This window comes from Haemaphysalis longicornis, unplaced genomic scaffold (genome assembly GCF_048455015.1).
Source record: "Haemaphysalis longicornis isolate Haplotype H1 unplaced genomic scaffold, Haemaphysalis longicornis Haplotype H1 scaffold_2, whole genome shotgun sequence".
NCBI classification, from domain to species: domain Eukaryota; kingdom Metazoa; phylum Arthropoda; class Arachnida; order Ixodida; family Ixodidae; genus Haemaphysalis; species Haemaphysalis longicornis.
The window spans coordinates 271,258,479-271,282,218 of NW_027526295.1; the positions used below are offsets into that span (position 1 = coordinate 271,258,479).

At 47.5% G+C, this 23,740-nt stretch overlaps 1 protein-coding gene across 1 annotated transcript in view; it reads right to left on the minus strand.

Annotated features, from left to right (window-relative positions):
* The window catches only part of LOC144168637 (secretin receptor-like), a 223,913-nt gene extending 217,030 nt beyond the window's left edge, over positions 1–6,883 (minus strand). The window contains exon 1 of the mRNA XM_077697583.1: positions 6,443–6,883. The gene's annotated coding sequence lies outside the window, so the exon portion shown is untranslated. The remainder of the gene's footprint in view (positions 1–6,442) is intronic.
* Positions 6,884–23,740: the final 16,857 nt, after the last annotated feature.

Below are 23,740 nucleotides of genomic sequence, written 5' to 3' on the forward strand. Positions count from 1 at the left end.
AGCTTACTTGAGCGAAGTTTACAATAAAAGGGGTGTCAGTACGATGCTAACCAGGCAATATTTCGATTGAACCAAAGTTGGTTTCGTCTGCATAGCTATTTTAATGAGTATCGCCAGTCTTTCGCCTTCAAAGTGCAGACTTAAGTGCCCCGACAAATTTCCTCAATGTGGAATAATGTTCGAAGACTAACAAGGATGCACATATCGAGAACCAAACATTAATACGCTGACGTAGGCTGTGCCTCACATAGTGGCTCAGATGCTAACGCATTCTTTTCCTGTAACAAAGAACGAAGAGCGCTCGTCTGTCGACATTTCGGAGCAATGGAAAGATCCCCGGGCGCCCCAAATTAATACGAAGTGCTCCACTACAGCGCACCTCGTAGTCCAGGCGTATCTCCGCCCCCTTTAAACCACCAGAACGCGAACGCGGAAACACGCTGTCATCCCGCGTTAGCTAGAGTGGCTTATTGTTCGTTCTCCCGAGTTAAGGTTACTGCTTTCCCTCGTTCATGCTGTCCGGAAACAAACACTCCGGCAATAAACTGTCGGGATGGGGGATGGACGACGTCTCGCTTTCGCGCAGCGTAGCGAAGACCAGAACGGAAGTATGGAGCTGTTGCTGGTGGAACGAAAGGCATAAATTAAAAGCGAAATCTTGTTACTGTGCCAGCTGTGAAACATCATCGTGCACTCCGCGCCCAGGCCTTTCCACAGAGCCGTCGTTGCAGTTACTGAACCAGCAGTGCTGCAGGACATGCGCCCGTTAGGAGCTTAAAGTGGGAAAACCCTCGCGGAATACGCGCTCAAGTTACTGCTGGGATAGTCTCTTTCTTGTTTTAAGTTGCTTACACAAGCTGAGACATTTATGGTGACGGTAATCAGAATTGAGAGATCCCAGTTCTCCTTCTACGGGCGAATCCGACAGACTCCGCGACAGCTTCCGCTCAAAATTATAGATGTAGCTTTTCTTGTTTACGTTTTCAAATCTCGATGAAGTTCGGTAGCGCATAAAGCAAATTCGCACAGCTCTCACTTGCGGCTTACGAGTACACGCGAGAAATTCGTCTAACAAATAAAGTTTTAGAATAAGGGGCCCCAACGCTGTGGGTTCCCCGAGCGGCTTGGGGCGCAGTACTGCGCATGCGTAGAACCCAAGCCGTCCTTGGGGTTTGGGGTTTGCGTTCAGCGAGCACGCTATTTTGCCGAAATAGCGGGCTCCCCGAAGCTGGGCCCAAGAGGAGCTTGCGTTCCTTGCGTCGCTCTCGCAGCCAGCGAGACAGCGCGTGACTATGGCTGAAGCGAAACCTGCGGCTAGTTTCCCGATCCACCCGATCAACTACCAGGACCACTGAGCTAAATTAGTAGATTCCGCGCGTCCTTTGAAAGAAATGGATAAAGTGTCGAGCACATGAACAGAAAGGGAGGCGTCCCCGCAGGCTTTTCCGCCCCGAGAACCGGTTTTGCTGCCGGATGACACGCCGCACCTACCGCTCCCGCGTGCACCCAACTTTGCTAGATAATTGGACGCGCCGCGTCGGAAACCGTATTGCTCGAATGGACATGTCTCCCCCGCTTAAAGCAGGAAATCGTGAAGCGTTTTCTGCCCTCGGAAACGGTCCGCGCACACGTCGGCCGTGCCTGCGCGCACGGCCCATGAAGCGGCACGAACCGGCGCAGACCCCTGTACCTACAGCTTGTCGCCGCTCTTCCTATCCAATGTGATCGCTAAAAAGAAGTTCCACGTGCGAGAAAGTATATGTTAGTGTTTTGAAAAATTCTGCAAGGGATTGTTATCAGCGCTCATTTTAAAAGCGGCGATCAGATATCTGCCGCGATGCTTATCTACGCAGACCGGCCGTGTAATTTCAACGGCTCGACCAGGCACCGCGGCGCGTGGTGCGGCGAGCGGCCGAAGAGGGCACTAACTGCACGAAAGAACCAGAACAGGCTACGGCAGATGTCTTGGTCACCGATCGCTTAAATGTAAGTTATAGCGAAAATAAAATTCCAGATGCGAGAAAGGGGATGCAGGTGTGGTGGAAAGATGTGTCAGGGACTGTCATTCGCAGTTGCACAGATAGCGTCGATCAATTATTCCCCACAATACTAAGCCTAATGTTCCGATCATCCGAGCCGAGCCGAGCAACGCAAGCCGGTTGCGGGCTGTTGGGGACGCCCCTGTATTAAAACTCGCCGCGCGCTAGCGCGTTGCGTTGGGTTTCCCTAACTTCTTGGGGGCCCCAACGCCGGGTTCCCCTATTCTAAAACTGCCTAATAATAGAGTTGGATTACATCCTTATTGATTTGTTCCTGCGTACACGGGATGAATGATACAGCCGCGCCTGCTGTTTGTTAAGGAACGACGAACGCTTTTCAATTTCAACTTAGTGAAGAATGACATTGATATACTTCCGCTGTAATGACTGTTTTGGGAAAAGTCAAGGTCTTTAAATAAACATGCTCCATTATTGTTACGGTCAGGCTATGGTGCAGAGTATATTTTTATTTTATTTATTTATTTATTTATACTGTCAACCCTCACTTGAGGGTCATTACAGAGAGGGAAGCATAAGATATGGAAAGCAAATACAGACATTGATACATTGATACATTGATTACCTTTGCTTCCTTTAAAAAAACATTTTTCGCCTTGTTTTTCAAGAGCAGGTAAATATTTATATCTTAATTATGGTTATATATACCAAACTGGCGGCTTTGCATCCTCAAAAATGACTCAGAAACTGCTAACCCCTGGGTAGTGACTATGGACAGTATATTGATCTTACTTCAAATACTAACAGGTGAAAGTTTGTCTTATATAAAAACGGGCCGCAAAACATCTGATATTAAAAATTTTGAAGGCGAGATAACTTCGGAGATAGATTGGTGGGAACACATATACATCATCTGCAAAATATCAGCGGCGAATACAGCCTAGAACATATTTAAAATCAATTTTAAAGTGTGCGAAACGCAACCAAGCAGCCAGCAGAGGACCACGCGCAATCGACATCCCGAGGATATTGTGTAAATAAACAACGTCCAAACACGTCACGAGTTTTTGTTTGCCGCTTCCGCACTGCCGGCGTTTTTCGCCGGCTCGCCCGGCTCGCCGCTCCAATCGGAGGGCCGGAGGGCGGAGCTTCTGCTCTCGAGAGCGAACGACCCGATCGTTGGCGGCGGAGGCGCCGTGATTTCGTCAGCTCATCGGGCAGCTGGCCGCGACCAAAGTTCTACAGCTATTCCAGGCACTCTTTTTCTATTACTGTTTATTATCATTGGATGCGAAAAAGCGCCGGAGGCACGAAAAGCCCACTGAGCTAGCCGCACGTTCGCTGTGCAGGCGGCGGCCACGGCCGCGAAGTGGCCCAGGCCGGCGCAGGTAGCTCGAGTGATAGCTTGTTACCGCTGCACGAAAGTGTTCCCAAGTGCCGACCATGGTGGCTTACATGAGAAAGGAGTTAATGATGCCATGGCGGGTTGCATTAAAAATTGTCATCTGCACCGCTTACGAGAGCGGCACTCGAATATCCGCCGCAGTGCTAAGCCGAACACATCTGTAGGCGGACCTGTAGGCAGACCGGCCGGCTGCTCCCAGCGTGCGTCTTGCCACCCACCGTCTCGAGCGTCGCGCGTCGTTCTTTAGCCGCGGTAGCATTTGCACTCGCAGCGCCTGCGTCACATCCACGGTCGCTTTTTAATTAAGCGCCTCACGAGATCAGTACGTGGGGGCATTCGCAGAAACTGCCGTCGATGCGGATTCGACAGTGCTACGGCGGCTCTGCTCTGTGATATCCCTCCGACGGTCACGTGGTCAGCTTTGTTCACACAAAATCCACAAAATCCATCGCTTCGCGGCACTCGCTGAAACCGAAACTGCGACTGGCCGCATTGAAAATGCCTATAATTAAACAACCGTCGCACGCTGAAGCAAATGAGGTTTCTACAGGTTATAAGTAGGTCACTAGCTACTTATCGCAACAAAAAAAAACAAGATGCAAAATTTTTGTGTCAGTGCCCCTTTAAGGAAAAATGAGCCACAACTTTTATGAGCTCTATGTTGCTCCGTATATAGCGCCACGAAAGCGAGAACAGTGCATCAACAAAACGGCAGCACGCAAGTAGGCACACACGGGGTGCGCAATGCAAATATCAAAATGTATACTCATAGATATCAAAACCAAAACCAGGCTTTTAGTATTATTTAGGAAAATATCAACAAACTGAATAAATTATAAACACGTCCTCTCAGGCAAAAAGCATACGTGCCTTAAAAAAACGACTGTTTTTCATTCGGAGCAGTCGAACAAGCTTGCAGTCATTTGGTACAATGTAATGTCTGTAAAATGGTAGGTGCATTACAACTGCAGAAGAAATCTTCGGGGCGCTTAATGTTTATGTACGTCGAGTGTGCAAGCATAATGGTTTCTCCAGGGCGTTGAGTAGTTTATAAAATTTTCTTTTAACTGTTTAGTTCCCGTTAGTACTGAACTTCTCAGAGATCCTGGCATTGTTTGTTTCTATATTTGGACCAACCATTTCAGACACAAAAAGCAGATCGATAACTTTTTGCAGCTAAAACAAATTGTGGTAGTTATTAGAGCACTTTTCCTTTACATGCTATTCATTTACCTCGTTATGAGTGTAGTTCCCAAAGCGTCCCGCAAAGTTGTTTCTAGACATTCGTATGGGTAATCTCTAAGCGTATGGGCCTTTGAACATTCGTACGGCTAATATTGTAGGAGCTGTGAGAACATCTTTTTGCCAGGAGTCCTTTTTACACAGTTAGAAAAAAGGTTTAGAAAGCCTAAATGTGTTTTGAGATATATTTTTTGTTATGTAATAAAAAATATTGACGGATCTGTGCAACCATGTTTAGGCCTTCTTCGTTAGGTTAGCGTTAGAAGTTCTGAAAATATCGCTTTAGATAGGCTTCTCTCGTTCTAGTGTAATATACTCTCCAAAATTCTAGCCTCCAGGCCCAGAGGCTCGTGCTGGGTAATGATGATGCAGTCAGGTAGTCAGTCAGTCAGTCAGTCGGTTGGTCAGTCAGCAGTGAGTTAGTCAGTCAGTCAGCTACTCAGTCGGTCGATCGGTTGGTAGCATGTTTGCGTTAATCAGTATGGATATCGTTTATGTAAAACTCGAAGTCCTAGTCCTAGTATTTTGCCCTCTGTCGTACTACATTTGCTTAATTTCGCCTTGAATGCGGAAAAGTTACGGCTCCTGTACTGTTCAAATAAAACAAAATATTGCGGTGGCCGTGGTGGAAGTCATCTTACTTCGTAAAATTCAAATATCTATAATCTTTTTTTCCAAATTAACAAACGCTCAGAACCAAGTTATTTTCTTTGACAATATTTAAAATTAGTTGCTCTCTTGCAGAAGCATGCCCCAAATTCGTGCGTCGGTAGAACCCCTATTGGTAACAAATTACCAAAGCAATTTATATCTCCCAGCTTTAATGACCAAACATTTACTTTTCCAGTTAATAAAAAAATAATAATTGGTAGATTTCACAAGCGGTTTTCAGTGTTACTCCTAAATTTTGAGTGTTTTTACATAAAAGTAAATGGAAGAAGACAGAACACTCCGTCTTTTATGGAGTGAATTTCTCAGAAATTGCGGCGCAGGAACGTGGTCACTGAGCCATACGCGTGGCCAATGATGGACAGAAATGGAGGGGAGGCTTACCACTCCGCTGTTTTGTTTCGGTTAAATGTATTATGCATAAGAAGGTCGGTGACGGCTCCGCAATTGCACCACAAGTTTTGACGCTTGAAGGATGCACTCCTCGACAGCGTAGAGCCTTGAGGGTTTTAAGTAGGGCACAGGAACCAGCACCCCTGGGTATATAGTATAGCGCAAGACCAGCGGGCAGAGTATTGCAGTCACTATCCTTTTTGAGTGGACGCGCCAATATTACACTTCACCACATAAACGGAGCGGCATGAATGCTGCAGAAGGACCGTCTACAGTCCACGCCTACTTTATTCAAACAGCCTGGCACGCATTTTTGGCGCCGCCGCTTCTAGCAGAAGTTTCATCACACCAGAACTTTGCATTACGGCGAATAGGTGCTCAGTCATGGAGGAGTGCATAACAGACTTTCTTTTCTTGCCGGAAGCATGCAAATACACTTGCGCCACTACTTTTCCCCTCGACTAAAGCACATAATGCGGTCTGCGGCTGTATTCCAAAACAACCCAAGTATTTCTTTTTTCTTCTCAAAAATATTCGTTTGGACTTCAGCAGTGATCAGCACCTTTCATGCTCGAGTCTATAAGATGACCATATAAAGACATTTTATGTTTATTATGCGCTGATGTGTGTTTATCAGCGTCAGCCGCAACGTTAAAAGCCCCGTTTTAACACTGTTCAAAAATATTGCACATGCATGAAACACAAGCACAAGTCATAATTCCCAGAGGCAGCTCACCAGTATCGGGCGCTAGGTTGATGCGTCGCTAAAGCCTGTTGAGAGGTCAGCAGTCCAGACACGTTCTGAAGAAACGCCGCAAATTGCCTCGAAATAGTCCCAATGTCCACGACGTTGCGAGCGAGCAAAACAAAATTGGCACGTGACTGGTGACCAGAAACCCACGCTGCTCAAATCTGAATGTCGGAAAAAACCCGATCACCTGTCTTACGAGTTTTATATTTTACTCACTCATACGAAATTCGGTGACTTGGCCGGCAAAGAGATTGACAATCGGGCTACGTCCTCCTGGCGCATGTGATAACTTTGAGGCAGGGGGTCAACTAACGCCAGCACCGGTGTTACACCCGAGCCGCTCGCCCAACACTAGTCAGTTGACCGCCGCGGGAGTCCCAAGCGCGTGGCTGGGGAGGACGGCGTTCCCGCAACAGGCGCGCTCCGCGTCCCAGATCCGACTGGGATGAGCGCTCTCGTTCCCTTCTCGCTCTTTCCGTTTTCCCCTCGCTCCCGTCCGCTAGCGCCCTCCTCTCCCTCCCGAATGGTCGCCGCTCCTCCCTCGTTCGCTGATGGGAGCAGACGTCCCCGTTTCTTCTTTTGCTCGCGCAATATGTACGCTGAACAAGGGCAGTGTGCTGCGTGTTTCTTCTAGGTCTAACGCGTGGTTGTCAATGACGGGGAGCTTGTGTATGCAAAGAAGAAGCCCATCAGAGCACCCGTGTTCGTAATAAAATGAAATGTTTATCCTTGAAACGTTTCTGCAAACCTTGATACGTTTTTGGGAGTCAGTGTTATTGAAGCCGCGCTTCTTTAGTCGCTTTTTGAGGCCACATTCAGCTGAAGAACGCTGTACTGCTCAAATAAAAACTGATGAAGTCTGCCACGATCTGACCCAATCCTTCTTTGCCCTCTCTGGCTGGAGGCGGCGGCATCCACGAGCGCTTGCGCCTACTTGGTCGGGATGGCGGCAGCATGTAAGGCGCCTTACGTTTGCGGCACGCCGGAGACCATGCTGCATTTCTAACGCGAGTGTCTACGTTTTTAATCTGAAAGAAATATTCATCCACTCTGTACAACAACACAGGCTTTCAGTGGCCGTGATCTGAGATCTTACCTCTCTGGTTTTTTTTCGTAATTGGCCTATAAGGCGACAAGAGCGCCCATACACCTCCTGCGAACGACGAACTTGCACAAAGGACTAGCGACAATCACTGAACTAGAATGTCTAGTGCCCTAACGCTGATCATACTTAAACTCTGTTCTTACTTTTACCTCATTACCTTTTTCCTTTTTTCACATTTTCTCTCCACCTGCAAAGTAGCAGACTACTTGATAGTCTCTTTGGCGTTCCGGTCTTTCTTTTACTTCCTTGTTCCAAAATAGAAGTATTGTTAAGGGTACCTACACCTGACAACCATTTTAAGCGAAGCTTATATTGCGAGAGTCCCGTGTATTTTCAATGTCCGCGAACAAGAAGTCCCAAAGCTCTGCGTGTCTTTGAAGTGCGAGGTGTGCTATTGCGTTGAAAAACGAACATCCCGACCGGTGTGTGTGCTATCGCAGCGCGGTAACTGCTGAAGGGTCGCACGCCGTTCAAAACATGATTTGGACTTCAAGCTTATATGTTTCATCACTTGTATATGCATTTTGAGTAAATTAGTTGTCAACACACACAATTTTCAGCTTCAGCAGAGTCGAAATAAAAGTGTGCTCGTGTATGTACGTGACGTTTTAGATATGACCACCGTCAACGCTCAGGAGCAATGAGATTTACTCGTACCTTTCACCTAAATTGTGTGCCATCTTTAAGTCGTGTGCTACAAAACTTCGCTGGTCATCCCCCTTCACAAGCGGAATTGCGCATGATATTTTAACGCCAATAAATCTTCGTAAAACATCAGTGCATAACACATGCTAGCTAAGTTCTGTTAGCTGAAAATCATAAGCGATTACTCCGTCGATTCCTGAGTCTATGCGAAGCATACTTTTACTTAATCGCGTAAAGGTATTCCCGCGAGGGATCGTTTGCCGCGCTTGGTGAAGTGAGTCAGTTAGAAATGACTACTAGCATTAATACATTTCCACTAGCCTCAAATTACGTCGAGCCATCCTTGGACTAAGCGAATTAGGACACATGGGCAAACAGAAAGCAGCCGTCCGGGCAGATCCGACCGGAACTTTGCGCCCGGAACCAGCGAACGGTGATATGGAGTTATAAGCCGATTACCATAGACCATGCCGGCGGGACATACAGCGGCGTCGCTTCTGCAAACGGTAGCACGTGACCGCCCTTTTCTGCATCTCTCTGTCTTGCTCTCTCACGATGCGCAGTTAATCTGCAACCAGGAAAGCTCATCTACGTCATCACGGCGAAACCACCCATCACCGTCTCTGCCGGTAGCGCCATCGGCCACGTGACCGCATGGGTAACGTAAAAGGCGCCGCTGACAAGTTTTTTTTTTTTTAACATGAAAGTGTTGTATTTCCGGATACGCAAAGATTTGACTGACGTCATATCCGTCACGGAAGTGACGCCAGTACAATGATGCAAGCGGCCTGTAAAGGGTGCACCCTGCACACCGGGTCTTCTTGAGGGGACGCAACCTTGAGTACTAAAGTGTACGATATACTTGGGGTTGTTCGTTTTCGGGTTTTATATTTTAACCCGAAATTGTTTATGCCGGGATACACCAAGATTTCACTGACGTCATATCCGTCATGGAAATGACGCCAGCACGCCTTTTCCGAAGCGACCCGCCAACAGGACGTCGCTCACCAAGCACACCCACGAGACAGCCGACGACCCGCAAATCATGCTCTACTGCAGATTTCGCTGCGCGTTTAACTTTAGTGTTTTACCGAATCCTGTGGCAGAGGAATCAACCACCGTATTTTTTATTATTATTAGGTGAACAATAGGTGTGGGACGTACGTCGGCAAAATTTCACGCCATCGATTCCTGGACGCAGAGCGCGCCGGAAAGAACGACGCACCACGTGCGCAGAGCATAACGTCAGCCGAGCGTTGGCTTCGGTGTCGCTGAGTTCGCATCGCTGGAGACCTCGTTCCTAGGGGACGTCAAAGCGCAGCGATGGCGGAAACGTCCGCCACCTGGTGTCTCGACGCGCCTAGCTACCCCTCGTAGGCGTTTTTAAACGGAAGCTCCAGCGAGTGCAGGGCCCGGTAGGTGGCAAGAGCGAATGAAGTTTGAATGTCGGTGCCAAAATGCCGATAGCAAAAATTTCCCTGCCATATTTCCACTAACGTGAAACCTGGAAAGGGGCTAAGCATGCACTGTATAAGTGTATTCTTGGCGCCTTAGCGTTTTTGCCGACGGAGATGAAACCGTTAGGAGGGGGGGGGGGGTATACAGCTTTGCTGTAAAAGTCTCGTTTTTTTTTTAAGCAAGAAGCGTTCTAGTGCGAGGCGCGAACGAGTGTCCCTGTGTTTTTTAGTACGCGTTACGAAGCGTTCTAGCGGGAAGCGTTTTCGCACCATGACCCCATGAGACGACGATTATTACGACGACGATAGGGGACGCCAACAGCCCTAGCCACTAAGGGGCTTGGCCCCTTATGGGAGCGACTGGCAGCCAATGCCGCTGCTAAAGCTAGCAAACATGCATTCAGGTGGTTACAACGCGAAGCGCGGTTAGTGCAAGGGGTGGGGTGTGCGTGAGAAACACCCCATCGCGATGACCCTCAAGTTCGCGAGGTAGAGGAATGAGATGCTCACGCATTCCTGAACATCCATTAACGCATCTTCGATTAATTTCGATCATGTCTCCTTTCGGAGCGGTTTATTAACCTGTATGCACTGATTTTCTTCTGTTTCTGTAACAATTATTCCAATGCACAATTTTTGCCTAAGACGATTGTTAGCCTCGGTTATGTACTTGTATTTTGCTTAGATGTACCAAAGGTTTCTTTCGCGCTGCGCAGCGTTAACACGTACGAATCATGGCGCCACTGCAAGTAGTTCGGTAAGTTGTTTTCCTTATATTCGTCGTCCTCATATAGATAGATAGTGAGTTTTTCGCAATGGCATGTTCCGCGTCAGCAGCAACAGGCTTCAAGAAGGTGGCGCCCAAAAAGCGGTACCCAGAAATAACGCCGAAATATCTGTCGAGGTTCACCAAAATGTGCTTCGCAAACAGAATCCGTGTTGCATGCGAAAGACCAAACTTAAGTAACGAAAGCTTCTACCTGCAGCCGAGCGCTTGTTACAACTCGCTGTTACACGCTGCATTGCGCGGCGCGGCACGAGACGCCTCTTCAGATGACGCGGCGCTGTGGAGAGTTCGTTGACTCCAAAACCTTGAACAACTGTCTAACTTGGGTCGAGAACCTTTCCGAAAGCGGCCGGTTCTTACAAACATGCAGAAAGCGAAGCACAGGAAACGATGTCCAGAAAACTGTCTGATTCACAATTCTTGAAGTTATACAGTGTACACTTTGGTGCAGCAGAGCGCCCAAGCACACGCCCAAGTATACTCAACTCCCAACTCCCAAGTATACCCAACTCCCAACGCCCAAGTCTCGTTACGAACACAGTACTTAGAACATACTGCATTATTGATGCCACCATAAATGTTGATTTAATAGGAGTACCCTTGTTAATCATGCAATATTAGGAATGCTTTTAGTCGCTATTGGCGGGAAACTGCGTTTTCTTCCGTTGTGAACACCGGCTTTATGTTCACATGGTCATAAAGAGCACTCTTACTCGGAATGGTCAAGTCAATAACAAACTACAGGCCGTACCTTGTGACTCACTTGTTTTGCTTTCCCGTTACATGGTATACGGCACGAAGACGAGAAGCAGGCAAGATGGACGCAATACATCATTCGAACGTTTATCCACACAAAAAAGACACCTGCGGGTGCATAAACACACAATTCAAAAAGAAAAAAAATTAGGATATAATATCATTTAAATGGCCCTTCGCACGCATCCAGGCATATTGAGCGCCAAGTATTATACGCCCTTTTTCGAGAACGAGGACTAAGCTGTTGTCACACACTTAGAAACTTCGTTAGCAATACAATAAGCTTGAAGGATTTCCCGGCTGGTCTGGCTCGCAAAACCTGTCCCTTACACGTAGGCCCGTGAATGCTGCTGTGCACTTGCACCAGCGGCAATGGCCAGCCAAATGTGCTGCACCCGTTAAAGCCTCCACTACCGGGCGTTGCTCTCGCAAACCATCATTAATGCATCGCCAGTATCGCAGATGCAGCATTTTTCGCAAGATGGCGGTGTGGAGTGCACAACAGCTGTCCTGCAGGCGACAAACTGCGCAGCGCGCTTTTTTGGCAGAAGGCGCATTGCACTTCTATTGGGTGTGTGTGCCAACCAGCCTCGCCGGAAAACCTTTAAGCTTTATTGCATTATCAATGACGGGTACGGGTGTGTCAGCATGTCTCAGTGATCTCCCTCGAGGAAAAAAAAAATAGAATACTTGAGACGTAGAATGCTTGGACGCATGCGTACGGCCGTTGGTATAAAATATTTCTGTTCATTTTTACTGCGAAGCAGTATATATATTACTGCAAAGCCTTAATCTCACCAATCTTTAAAAAAACGTTAGTTGTTGTTTTAATTGTTGTACGGTCAACAAAATGGCGGTCTCTGTAACAGAGTAAAGAATAAACACATGCATGATCCGACGAGATTTTTAACTCGATCTCCACTGCAGCAGGCTGGTGCACTATCACTAGCGATATCTGCCCGTTGCCAGGGGTGGAACAACAATTGTTCTTGTTCCTTTCTTCTTGGCACATACATGCTGGCGGGGTTGGCCAGGAATCGTGAGCTTTAAGATGATAACGTGCATGCTGCACAACATTCACAAAGCTGTGAACAAGAAACGTAAACATTGTAGAATTGGGGGATTGGCAAGGAATGGGGAGCAATGAGGGGCTAATGTGCCCGCTTCAACAAATTAATAAAACTATGAGTTGGAAAAGTAAAAGTTTTATATTAGTGCGTGCTGCGTGATGCCTGAACGTTATGGCACGTGAGTAGAACGGATGCACGCCAGCCACGCAGAACTATGATTGGGGAAAGCTGTGGCGGATACTTTGCTGACGTGATTCGCGTAGTAAGACGGGGAAACCGAAGAGAAGAAAGAGAAGAAAAAGACGCAAACACGACGTCGCAGAAAAGAATCCGGTCGAAGTAATTGGCGCCCAAATACAACGAAACAAAAGTGGAGAAAGAGCCGCAAATACGACGTACCAATAAAGAATTTGTTAATATGTTTCTCCAGGCTCACTCCTCCATAGCACGGCAGCAGAGTTAAGTACCCCGAGAAATATGTTTGACGTTTATTAATACGCCCCCATGTGTCGCCTTTGTGTGAAAAAATGAAAGTTCAGTTTATGTGTAGCGTTCCTCCTGTCCTTCCCTCCTTTTCATGCCTTCTACTCTATCGCAGGATTTGCGTACAGCAAGACCAGTCACTAGTTAGTCCAGCTTTTCTTAACAGACTCAACTGAATCAGAACATAAAGAGCATCTTTCAAAAATCACAGTGTGTACAAACACAGACAGAGGAGAAAAAGGACACCAGCAGTGCTGCTTTCAATTTTATTCTAAAAACTAGTAGAGGTGCCGCCAGAAGAAGCTAGAATACGGGAGCTGTGGTCGAACCATGTAGCGCCCTGCAGCTTCACCGATGGTGACCAAAGGGAACAGGCCACGCTTACGCGCATGCCGGCGGCAATAGCCCATCAATACCTCTCAATTCTTTAACCGTGGCACCTCCTGTGACCGGTCCTCTACCGGGCTTCCCTGATCCTCGGAGAAGGCTCGAAAGAATGCAGCTATCGAGGAATGGGAACTAGTGTTTGTGCACATGATTACTACCGTAACACTTTTTGAGTACTGCAATTTGTATCATTACATTAGTCAATAAATGTTCCGCGCCTTTTTAAAGGCTGTTGGACAATCTGCTGAAATATATTTTCATCTGCTCTTAATTCTTATCCCGCACCTTATGCTTGCTACCCTTACCCGTAATTCGACGGATAGCGTGTTTAAGCCATTGAAAGCAGGAGTTGGTTTAATATGGCTGGTCTGTAAGCGAACACGTTGATATCACCCAAAAGACCGAAAGGCTGGGCATATCAAGATACGTTCATAAAAATAAGGTTATCCAGAGTGCGATCACAATTTCTCGAAGTTCTTGATTTTTTTAACGCTTAATTCTGCTTTCTTTTCTCTCGTTATCATGTTTCCATCTCATTTGTTTGTTAGTGGGCCCGGCCCTATCTCGACATGAAATCCCGCACACGCCTCTGGCTCCCTCAATGTCTACCTCAGTACTCGTCACAGACATAACTAATAATTCTCAGTTATTTGAATAGTAACTCCTCTTGCAGCGGAATCACGAATAAATCAGGGATGCAAATGCCGGTTTAAAAGGAATGGGGTAGATGAGGTTGAGTATGACGGGACAGCTCCTGACTCGGTGTGAGAGCTAACATATTTGCCACTAATGAGTTTCAAACAAGCATGAAAACAGATGTTATCACTCATCAATGTTTTTATGTGCTAGAAGTTATCCGCTGTCCTACTTTGATAGTCAAGTAACCGAGAAAAGTCATCGCCAAATTAAAACCGTAGTGATACCTACTGGGTGTAAAGAAGAGCAAATAAGGCTATACCTCCGTGCTGTACATCATATATAGCTTGAAGAGAATAGGTAATAAAAAAAATACCGTAGCTAAGTCGTCGAAAAGTTCCGGCAAATTTACAGGGTACTCGCTTCAAACATGTTTTATTTTGTGCTACACAACAAAAGTCGCAAGAGTACGCTGCGAGCTTCCGGGGTGTGACTCCCAACGGCTAACGCTTTTTAATCTGTTCGTGAAAATGCCTTACCATAGTTCGCGCAGCGCGATATGAATTTGCGAAGAATCGAGTAGGCGAAACTTTCTCGAAATCCATGCCTCTCTGAGGCATGTGACCCCAACGTCTCAGCCGACGTCACTCTCCGAAACTACCAAGTGCATTTTTCTTTTCGACAACGTACACGCTTACGGCGATGCTCCGTTCGTACATAGCATGATCTTTACGAAATCCAGCCCATAAACAGCTTGTCTCTCGAAAGCTGAGTTTTCTAGAATGGTTCCCAAAAACGTGCCTTTTTTCAGTCTACTCCGAAGGTTTAGATGAAACATTATGCGCATCAGTTTTTTGTTGTTGTTTTTTTGACGCTATGCCAAAAACGGTCATATAAACGTTAAGTGGTGCACAGCGCTCTGAGTGCACTATAATTCTGCGAAGAAATGACAGCCCTGTGCCGCCGAGCGCGAACAAGGCCGACGACACTGCTGAGGAGCACAGCCAAAGCCACCAAAGTGGGGCGGAGCGCTGCCCTTTTCACTTAACTCCATTTACGACCGTAGCGGTAGAGAGGTGTAGACAGAAGACTGAGCAACATCAGCTTAGAGACAGAACTGTGTAGGGCACGTCCAGCGCCTTACGCACTGCATGCGATCAGCATAAATATGCCGTATTTTTCGTCCCACGTGCTGACGTCCTTTGAGCTTGCCCAATTCCAGAAGAAAAGTGACCTCTGTGTTGCGAATCACTGCTTTAGGTTATGTTTCTTGCGGTGTGGATACTTTGGGCTAGAGTAACTGACTTGGGAACTAGGCAGCGCGATGGAAGATTCATTTCATGCTTCCGTCGCTTGACGAGACCAACCACCTCTGGTAGCGAAACGCTGCTGCCTCCACAGGACTATAGGCTCGCTTCTAAAGGACGCAACTATAGCCTGCCATCTAAACCTTTCCAGCCGAATTACCCAACGCGATGACTCCCAGATAAAAGATATTTGTGCCCAGGAAAGAAGCAGCTTGTTGAGTAGTGGTTGTGTGTGCCGACCCGCCAAACCAAAATACCAAAATACTCCAAAACACGTAAAGCCGAGAAAGCATGAAAAACCAAAAAGTTCTACAGTTGTGATAATTATGTCTCGTCGTAAGGCAACGTGTGTCAATATCTGTGGGAAAATTAGACGCACACATGCATACAAAGTGAGGGAATTTGTGACACGACTAAAATAGTTAGGGCTCCGTTCGAAAGGCGCGACTTTTTCCCGTTCTTTTTCGTTGCCCCACGTCGCAGCCTCGAATTGCCCTGCATGGTTCGTTTGAGCAACGACGTGCGCTGAGAAACTAGCCCGCGCTAGCTACGAAGGGCATGTGGGAAGGTGCACGGCTGACGAAGAGTACCGGTAATCATTTTGGAAAAGTTTGATGTTTGCATGAGGAGGACGGGAATTTACTTCAGCAGACCTCCCGACCCTGGGCACGCATGCAAACACAGACCGAAGACGCCGGCTGATATTGCAAGCCACGGGCTGTGCTGTCTTCTGTGGACAGAGTGGCAGCGCAACTAGGCTAGAGTGGGTCACTCGAGTGCGCTCCCTTGTTTACGGGGGCCCTCAGGTAGAGCGCGTGGCAAATTCGTTGAAAAGGGCACGGTGAAAGGCTGAAGGAGCTCTTGTCATAACGCAGCCATTCGGGCAAGGCCGAAGACCTACTGTGCCGCCTTATTCACGTTCCAGGGCTCTTAATCTTCCAATTCTTGCTTGCTTTTTTTTGCGACTACTTTATCATTGTGTCATTCACTGAAATGTCCATTTCTCTTTCGCCTGAGGGGTTTAGACTGCAATGTTGGCATCAAGAAGAGACAAGAGAATGTTTCGTGTTGGACGGTAGTTGAAAGGATGCGTGGCGCTTGCATTTGGGCGATCTTCCTTTATTAGGCTCTACAAATGGTTATTGCAGCGTGTCTTGTTCAGTGCCCAAGCTTTCCAACCTCAGATGTTTGTGAGGGTGGGAGCCTCTGAATCCACTCCCAAGATCCTGATCATTCTTTTTGCGTTTATCTCTGCATGATACGAAGAACATACGTAGCGCCTGAAAATTAGCTGAAAGAAAAGCGTTGGGGGGCTTAAAGCGAAGCTGTATATAATGTAACTACCCTCTGGCGGTGGTCAATGTCTGTCCGTCTACGCGCCGCGTCAACACGAAACTTTTGTAGCATGAGCTACAGTGGCCGAGATTGAGCAATTTCGCGTGGCTCCTGGAGAGCCGTTCTGTGCGAGGAGCAGTGCCCTCTCACGGCGCGCAGCTGGCGCGCCGGAGCCGCCGCCGCCGCGACTGTATTGGATTGGATGGTACTGGACTGTATTGGATTGGATTGGATTGGATTGGATTGCAGTGGAAATCGTTTTAGCAGCAGTAAGCATGATAATCAGCTCATCCTAGACAGCCTGGAAAACTAAGAATAACCAGCTGAACCTTAGCTCACGCTACTTATATCCTGGCATAGCCGAGCTAAGCCACTGCGATTTTTTTTTCCTTAGTTTCCACTGAATTCTTTGTAGCTCTCAATCACATGCAGGTATCTTGGAAAAAATTATACTGAAATTGGTCTCCGAGATGACTATCATTACGCCAAATTTTATTTACTTGTCGTAATTAGCTAGTACACAGAGAAGTTGTAGACGTCACAAAATTTCCGCCTTCAGTCAATACATGGCTGCCTATGGAGGGAGTATTGTTCCAGAAAAAGGCTGTAACTCTTGCTTTATCGAAACTCTCCCGAAGCAAGTTATACGGCAATAAGCAGCTAAGACGACTATGACATTACGCCGAGGTTCATACAGTTTCCATAAATACGTTGGTTGGCTGTAGGGTGGCCGCTTCTGCGGGGAGTTTGGAACACTTTTTCACATGGTCGGCGGCTGTACACAAAGCCCACTTGACCCGCCCAATCCCTTCCACACCTATGAGCTTTGGGAGAGCGCCTTGGCCAGCTCTTCCCTCGACGTCCAGCGCAAGTTGGTGGAGGGGGAAGAAGACGCGGCCCGTGCCAATGGACTCCTCGAATGAGGAGGCCACCCTAAAGACTCTTTAATAAGAAACGATAAACATGTTTAGTCTCTCTCTCTCTCTAACGCGCCGACGCTACACAGGCAATAAGGCGCGCCTTAGTGAGGGGCTCTGGATTAATTTTGACCACCTGTGGATCCATAACGTGCGCCGAAATCTTGAACACACGGGCGCTTTTGCTTTTCGCCTCCATCAGAACCCGCATGGGCTCAGCAGCACAACGCCATATCCAATCAGTTGCCGCGGCGGATTTCACAAATACGCAGTCCGCAGTGAAGTAGTAAACATTTAAAAACTCCCGTCTGCTGCCAATACCTGGGCTCTTACGGTGGGTAAAAGGACACCCTCGTGTCTGTCATCCAGAATAGAACTCTAGTCCTCATAAGTTTCATTCAGCTAATTAGCTAGAAAGCATGCTCAATCGCAAATTACGAACAGGCGTGTTTCGTTTCGTGCAAAAACTCGTCGATCGAGGTAAAACACAGCACAGCTCCGCTTCTCGCCCTTCTTTACAGAGCGGAAGGGCTGATGAATTTCTTAAGGCCACTAATGTAGGACCATTTGGGGCTGCGTGGTCAGGACATGGTCGTTGGTAGCTTGCCACTGACATTGGAAACGCGAGACCGAAATGTGTGCCCGAGCTCACTGCCGAGTTTCCGTGAAATGCATTAGGTTAATCTGTTAAAGTGCGTTGTTGAGTCCGTGTTTGGTGTCGCATAATAATACTATATGGCGCCACGACCACGTCAGGTTCATGACGGCGGCGTAATCAACGTTACCCTCAAACGCCACATGATGGATATGCGCGCGTTCATGTTCACGGTGTAACAATAGTACGTCCCATGATAACGCCGAAAGTTTTATATATACTTCCTTTACCAACTAGGTTTCTGGTCTTTTTTGTTCTTCATTAATTACCCCCCCCCACCCAAATGTTTCACGGACAACCCTTTCACATGGATGAAATTTGGCTAATGACCCCTGTGGTTTTTTTAGTGCTGATTTTATTAGTAATCACGTTGGAAGCAAATAAGTGGTTCATTTTACCGTGTCTCGCTCTTTAAGGAGCTACTCACTTGAAAGGAAAACATACTCTTACGTCGATGCTGATATGACGCAACTGTGCCGGACGCAGTCTCTGTTATAACGCACTGGCAATAAAACGCAACCTTAAGTTCGCTGACCTTCCATATCACTGGTATGGCGTTTTCATTTTTCTCGTTTTTGTTTCTTGTAGCGTCTTCGCTCGTGGCTGGAACCAGCCGTGCAGAATTTGCAAGCCGCGCAAGAGTTTGCGAAATAGATCACTCGATCTGAGCGCCACGCCGAGAGTTACGTTGTTTTTCGCTTGTTTTTCGCTTGTTTTTCGCCTCCAAACATTTCGCTTGAAATGTTTCGAAGCAAGTGCGAATCTTTGTCCAGCTTTCTCAATGAAAAAAAAAAGAACACAGGAAGCGAAGGGATTATTTAGGCCAGCGCGACCAAGCCTACTCACCTCCCGTCTTTCGCGGAAAAGTGAAGAGCACGTCCACCTTTTTTGGCTAGACTGATGGGAGTATTTGAGCCATGACTGGGAACACTTCGTACAGCTCGATCCACTTCGGCGTAGCCGCCGGTAGAGCTCCTGTACAGGCATGAGCAAAAGTTAACGGACCAGGAAAATGGTCATTTTAGTTTATCTCTCTTGCGGTAGCAGCCCGACAAACTGCCATGTGCATGCGATACGTTGTATAGTTACTGAAGTAATGAAAATACCGCACATAGTACCCCGGGCTGCCTTGTGGAAGACAAATAAACCAAAAATGCTGCTTTCGGGGTCGTAAACTTTTGCTCTTGGGTCTACATAGTTCCACTCTTCCCTTCGAGGAGCGTACCGAAGAGCTCTGTTTGCCGGATTAGCGGAGACTGGCTTCTGAGATTAACTGCGTGTCTGGCGGACAATGCGTCTCGACCAATGTATGTTGGAGAAATTCTAAGCTCCTTTCTCATGCACTCTAGTGAGTGTCCAGCGGGGTTTCCCGAATATACACCATGACGGCATGGTTCGAAAGAGTTCGGTGTTGGGAGAGGGCTTTGAACGACGCGTTGATTAAGGGCGTGCTGTTATATCTAGAGGCGGAGCATGCTTATGTTTGAAGTCAAGTTTTCGCCTTTAAGGGCGGCCTGCTTTATCGTTGAGCTTGCTTCTAGGCTAGATGGTACATTACTTATTCTAAAATACTGGCGCCATTTGTCTTCGTCAATGTCAATTTAGCGCAGTGTTTTACAAGTAATGCTTTGTCGTGCAGCGGGAGAAGGACAGAGCCATCGCCTAGTGCGATCACTGGTCGAATTATACCTACTGGTACTTCTGTTCACTGCTATTTGGTTTAATGTTTTCTGGATACCACGTAAACATTTTCTTTAAAATACAGAAAATAACCTGAAAAATTATCCTCAAAAACGTTATCTCACCACCTGCCTGATACGCCACGACAAATCTAATGACATTTAGAGTAAACGGATCCGCCGAACCACCGGAGGAAGCTGCGGGCCGCGGTTAGACTGCTCCTCGCCATCTCCTGGAGTCGGAATTTATCCCAAAAGCCTGTACCACATCATCTCTGCGTAACACACCGTCTTAAAACCCCAACTTTCTATGCCGCCTAATTTTAGATGTCAAACCTAAAGCAAGAATAGTCACCCAACACACTCTCGCCGCCTACAGCTATTGAGAACAGGGACAAGGCATGGTGTCAGTCGGCCGGGCAATCTGACTTTACCCATCATACGTCCGCTAATTGAATGCTTTTGTTAAGCTCCGCTGCTAAGAGTTCAGGATCGCGGACACTCGTAAACCCTACAGTCTAAAAGTACCCGTAGGTCGTTTTCACCACAGCGCTACAGAATTACCAATTGCAGTGACCAGGTGGGAAAATTCGGCTTCGAATTTGCACCCCTGCACACTTGCAGGGTTAAACTAACAAAAGTTCGTGTGCGCAGGGACAACTCGCAAGGCGTGACTGGCGCTTTGCATTCCTTAATGTACAGAGGGGATTAAAAGAAATGCGAACAGCAGAGTGCACAGCCTCCGACGTATGCTGTACCGTCCGGCTGCAAAGTCAGTAAACTGCGCGCATGCGTAGTTCTGTCAGAGCGTTTGAGAGTGTGGCCTACTCCTAGAAGAAATGCTTGATGAAGAAGCGAGGCCGTTCATTTATTTTGAGGCGTCTTTTTATGCTCTATCGCCACTGAACATCCCATTATCTTCTACATTCAGGAGCCAAGTGCGCAGCAGGCTGTTTGCAGCAATCATGATGCCCTTCAACGATCACCCTGCTCAGTGGCGACGCAGCGTGAAAGGGCGCCTCAAAATAAACGACCGGCTTCGCTTCTTGATCAAGCAATTTCCATAAATGTAGGCCTAACTCTCAAACGCTGTCAAAAAAGTGCGCATGCGCGCAGTTTACTGACTTTGCAGCCAGACGGTGCAGCATACGTCGGAGGATGTGCGCTCCGCTGTTCGCATTTCTTTTTTCCCCCCTGTACTTGTGCATATGCCCGTTTAAGGCGAAGCTTTGATCCTCTCACTGATGTCTGTAGTCCACCCAAAACGCACTGAAAGGAAACCAATTTTTTTTTATGACAATGATGATGATCGTAGGGAAAGTGAAGAAAGTTTAAATCGCTTCGCGAGGTCGGGAGCGCACCTGGGTTCCTCACATTATGAAGCCGATATCTATTCGATTGCGCTATTCAGGAATAACCGAAACAGTAGAGAGATGCATGGACGTGCAAAATTAGGCAGAAAATGCACCCCTCCTCCTAACGACCACGATGGTTGAACGCTACGAAAAAGCCATGGAATGCCCGTATCAGGGAAGCACTAGAGAGCACAACCGCAGTGTACTAAACCGCACCGATAAAAAAAAAAACTAACGTTAAACCTGGGGAGGGGCGAAGCATGCCGTGTATAAGTGTATTCTTAGCGCCTTGGCGTTTTTCCCAACGGAGATGAAACCGTTGGGGGTAGAGGTATACAGCTTTGGGGTAAACGCCTCTTGTCTTTGAAGCACGAAGCTCTGTAGCGCGAGACGTGAATGAGTGTCCCGGTGTTTTTTTTAGTACGCGTGAAGTTTTAGCGCAAGGCGTAAACGAGTTTCCCGGTGTCTTAGTACCGTGACTACATGGGACGAACGACAATTCGATGACGACGACGACGACGACGACAACGACGATAGGAGATGCCAATAGCCCCAGCCCCTAAGGGACTTTGCCCCTAAAAATACCTTATGTGCATGGCAAGGCCGTGTGATGACGGTCTGCCGGCTTCTGGGTTGATTCGTTTGGTGTTAGACTTGATTTTGGAAAGCTTACCGTTCCCATATTGTCGTCGTTTCGACGGAGGGGTAGCTTTTTTCCACTAAAATTAAATTCTAGGCCCCTTTATGCGCCAAATTCGCAAACTAGCAACTTCGCTAGGTAATTCTGGAGTATTGTGGTAAAGACACCCTAAGTGAACCTTAAAGTGAACCACAGTAATATTACATTCCACGATTGTAGACACGGCATCCGTTTCGCCCGTGAATTACGATCCTAGAAGAGACCTCTGGATTCACAGGTCAAATTCTACCCGAGAAAGTAATTTCATCATCCATCGTATCTCACTACTTTAAGAATAAACATATTGAAGGCATGGAGTGCGGGATCATGAAGTTTAGTGAGCTCGAAATTAACCAACGAATGGATGCCCCGCGAGGCTTTGTCCGGTCCAGCGCCCGGAAGCGCCGATTGAACGCTGCGTGCCGCCGAAGAATCACCTGGACACGCATTAGTGTGCGTTGTGCAAATCTGCCCTGTTGACCATCAAATGAATTCCATCGCCCTTTTCCCAGCTCGTCTCCAAGCCGCCTAGTATATTGAAATTTGTCTTACAGCTGGGGTGTTTCGTTCATGAAATGCCGTCAAACAAGCACAGACATTTCTCAGTCAACATCAAATGCGCTTGTTTGGCGAGGTGCACTTCCACCACTCCCGCTCTGCATTTTCCCGCAGTTGCTAGTACCATTCTCAGAACTTCTTTGGTAATCCGGTAGCAAAGCATTTAATGAGAAATTCCAAATTCAATGAACAAATCCAAAATAAATGACCAAGGTTCTGCGAAATTTCCGCATTTATTCCACTGCAGAGCAAGCGTAACGCATTCAAGCGAAGGAATGGCTTAACCAAGTAGATATCATGAAAAAAAATTGTCTGAAGGTTTAGATGCTCCCTAATGCAAAATTTGTGCGCAGGGCGAACTGCAGTCTTCTTGGTGACGGCACACACCTGCTTCGTCTCACGAAGTGATCGCAGCATCAGCGAACGCACGAAGGTGCGCGATATACCATGTTTAGCGCCTTCTGCCATACTTCCATCCTCCGCTTTCCTGCTCTCTCTATCTTCAGTAGCATATTCGTCCCCTCGGTTATCTCGTCGCGTGTCGCCGCCGGGGAGCATGACTCGCGCGGTTTCGACATACTACTCTCCCCCTCATACTTTCGCCATTCTTTCATCCTGCGCTTTCCTGCTCGTCCTATCTCATTTGTCTTCCGTGTCCCCTTCGCTCGCTCAGGTAAAATGAGAGTCGACGCACCGTGAAACGACAGGAGTGGTCTATTAAGTGCTGTGCACTAAAATAGTCCTATTACACTTAAGCACTCCCGAAGAGTTGTGAATGAGAAATTTTTAGCGTCTAATTGAACACCGCTCAATGATCGTTTCAGCTGGCAGTAATGTATTCGAGTCCAGCGGCGGGGTATCTGCTTTGCGCTAGTGTGAATGGCCCCCTTTCGCCACTGCCAAGGTTGTGGCCACCGATGGCGAGTCAGACTCCCTAGCAGAGTAACCTGGCTCTTTGTTGACTGTTGCGCCGCTGGATGAGGCCAGTGAAACACATGCTTCTTGGCGCGTCGCTTCCGCCGCCGCAATGCCACGCAAAGTGGGCCATTTGAATCGGTGGTAAGCGTTGCCCAGGACACCTCTGCGGGTATGTATTACGCGTCGCAGCCAATGGGAGGCTTGGAAGCCGTTCACCTGCTACATACGCAGTACGCTGGACACCGACCTCTCACCCAACGGGTCTTGTTTTGCTCCCGCATTAGTAAGGCGCATATGCGGTGGGTTGCCTAGTAGGACTGTCTTTAAGGCGCCGCATTCGAACACAGAGAACCAGTGTGCTTTCAGCTGATCATTTCGGATCGGGCCGTTCGCTGTTTACATTCCGTCTAAGGTGTTAATAGTGTTCTGAAAAGTGACAGGAACAACAGTGCAATGGCGTCGTTGCTGGGGGTAACCGTAGAGATCACTCGACGATGTTCAGCGAGAAATTCAAATCTGCTGCCCCAACCAGAGCTAACTTGTGAGACATCAAT